Source organism: Myotis brandtii, unplaced genomic scaffold (assembly GCF_000412655.1).
Source record: "Myotis brandtii unplaced genomic scaffold, ASM41265v1 scaffold137, whole genome shotgun sequence".
Lineage (NCBI taxonomy): Eukaryota > Metazoa > Chordata > Mammalia > Chiroptera > Vespertilionidae > Myotis > Myotis brandtii.
Window position 1 is genome coordinate 5,168,628 of NW_005354874.1, and position 2,951 is coordinate 5,171,578.

A 2,951-nucleotide genomic window follows, 5' to 3' on the forward strand; every position below is an offset into this window, starting at 1 on the left:
CCTTAAAGAATTTAAATGAGGGGCCTTGCACAAAATAAGAGTTGTCACCAGAAATAACGTTTTATGGTCTACCTATAGGGCAGGGCAATCCTTGTGGCATCATCCCTGATACCAAAGACCTGCTCTGAGCCAGTGAGCAGGCTGGATTGGCCAGAGGGTGACCCTGGCAGGAAGGTGAGTGGGTGCATAAACACCCCAGCTCTTTCCCTCAGCTGGGACAAGTGAGGTGTGTTCTCCACCCCACAGGTTAGTCCCAGTTGCCATGGTGGGATCTTGCTGAATAATGCACTCTGTGTTAGCTGTCTTCCCTTTCTGCCTTTCCTCACTCCCCAACCTACAGGCTGGATGGGCCAGAGGGTGACCCCGGCAGGAAGGTGAGTGGGTGCATAAACACCCCAGCTCTTTCCCTCAGCTGGGACAAGTGAGGTGTGTTCTCCACCCCACAGGTTAGTCCCAGTTGCCATGGTGGGATCTTGCTGAATAATGCACTCTGTGTTAGCTGTCTTCCCTTTCTGCCTTTCCTCACTCCCCAACCTGTGCTCCCTGAGGTCACCTCCCAAATAAGCTACTTGCCCTCAAGTCCCTGTCTCAGGCTCCGCTCCTAGGAGACTCCAAACTAAGAGAGGCATGAAATCTAATTAAAACACGGTTGCACAAGTTTTACATTTCACGCCAAGACGTCAACATTTAGCAGTTTCTTTTGTGTGTGGCTGTAATGGAGTCGGAAATTATTTTTTAATGGTTAATTAACTTTGAGAATAAAACTGTTAACAAAAATCTAATTTTCTCATTGCTTTTTCCTGCTAAAAACATCTTAAGAATTTCTATAGCTTAAAAACAGGTTGGATAAACAACATATTAATGTGACTTTCATGCTATAGAAAAGTCTAGATATTATATTAAAGACAACTATCTTCATTATAAAAATTCAAGATAAGAAATTCAAGATATATTTATATATATTCATATAAGTGAATATATAAGTGAATTCATAAAATGAAAATACACTGGCTTTAATTATCCAATTGTTTTATACAACTGTTTTGGTTTTCAGCAGTTTGGATAATTGACTATGTTCACCATTGTATTTTGATGGTTTCATTTGTTTTTATTTCATTTTATTATATTTAGTCTTTGTTTGACATGTGAAAGAACTGATTTTGAAATTATTCAACTATCCAAATAAAAAATATGCCTAACAAGGCTGCATATTCCTTCGCATGCCTGCATTATTTTTATCTGCTTTGGCTAACCATCAAGTCCCCTCTGGAATGTGAAACCAAACTTAGTGTGTGTATACAAATGCATGTGGATGGTTATGATTTTTATAATAATTTTAAACTCCCACTACCCCAGCCAGAATATCAAAACTTCTCCAACAGGGCAATGAGAGGGAATAAATTAAGGGGAATTATTGAAGAAATCACAGAATCTGAAGGAACTGCTCCATGATGCAGACATAACCAGAACCAAGTGAAATCAGGAAAACTCAATATGATCATTTGTTCACTGAGGGCTCAAGGGAGTCACAGTAGACTGTGGTCTATGTGGTGACCATTTGGGGATCAAGGGGATCCTGCTGGCCCATGGAGCTGGGTGTTTGAACCAGCGTACACTTCTCTTTGCTCTAGAGAACATGATCTTCATTTGAATGAGGTCTAGGTCTTATTACTGGACCTCACTCCATAGGAGTCCAAGAGTAACTTCTCTCCAAGACAATGTTCTAGAAAGCATATGGACTCAGGGCAAGAAAACCTGAGTTCAAGTCCTGCCACCCAAGGACCCTCTCCAAGCCTCTGGATCAAAATTAAAAAAAAAAAAAACCACAAACAAATAAAACCCAAGAGGGACTGCCTGTCTGGCGTGGCTCAGTGGTTGAGCATTGACCTATGAACCAGGAGTCACAGTTTGATTCCTGGTCAGGGCACATGTCCATATTAAGGGTTCGACCCCCCAGTAGGGGACATGCAGGAAGCAGCCAATCGATGATTCTCTCTCATCATTGATGTTTCTCTCTCCTCTCTCTCTCTCTCTATTCTCTCTCATTATTGATGTCCCCCCCCCCCTGTCTCTCTGCCTTCCTCTCTGAAACCAATAAAAAATATTTTTAAAAAACCAGAACGACTGATTGAAATGAAATCAATTATTTGACCTGATAAATATGCTCAGTACACAGCAGTGAATAACCTACCCAAGACTCAGACTGAGAATGTGGAACTTAAAAGGTGAACATGGTGGATGATGCCCACAGGTAGGCTAAATAGCCATCTCCTACAGTGATTACAGAAAATTGAATTTATTTAAGGAACACAGTGGGGGGTCATATATCCAAAAGGAAGGGCTGCACAGCACCAAGCCAAGGGGACACTGGGTGGATGATGGCAGCACCCAGGAGCGGGAGTTTCCCTTATATGGGAAGCTTTTGTTGTCAGTGGGTCGGGGGCTGAGCTGGTGAGCTCATAATGGGGTGGGATGCAGGTGTATGATCAGGTGCCTTCAGGACCGTTTTCATCCCTTGTATGGTCTGACTCCTGGTGTCCAACAAGCTTTTCCTGGTTTTTTGTTCTCCTCTGGTGGGAAGCGTGCAAGTGGCTGTTAAGGATTGTATTGCCCTATAGGCCTAACATTTCCCTCCCCTTTCTATTTGTTAATAATTATTTTTAATTGGGGTGAAGGTCTCTATCTTCTGTCAGTCGTCCTAAGGAAGCAAGACCCCCTGGTGCTTGAATAATGCATAAGGGATATATGAATAGTTACCCTACATATCAGAAACCAACCAGCCGGCAGCTTAGTATGTCCATTACTATGAGGGAGGGTGAACTTATCAAAACAATTTATACTGTCGTCAGATACTGAAAGACAATAACTAGAACACCTAGTAAAAGTCCGACATTCGCCCCAGTGTCATTAGCTTGTTTGTGTGTGCTTGTGTCCTCTTTTTCCTTGTGCAA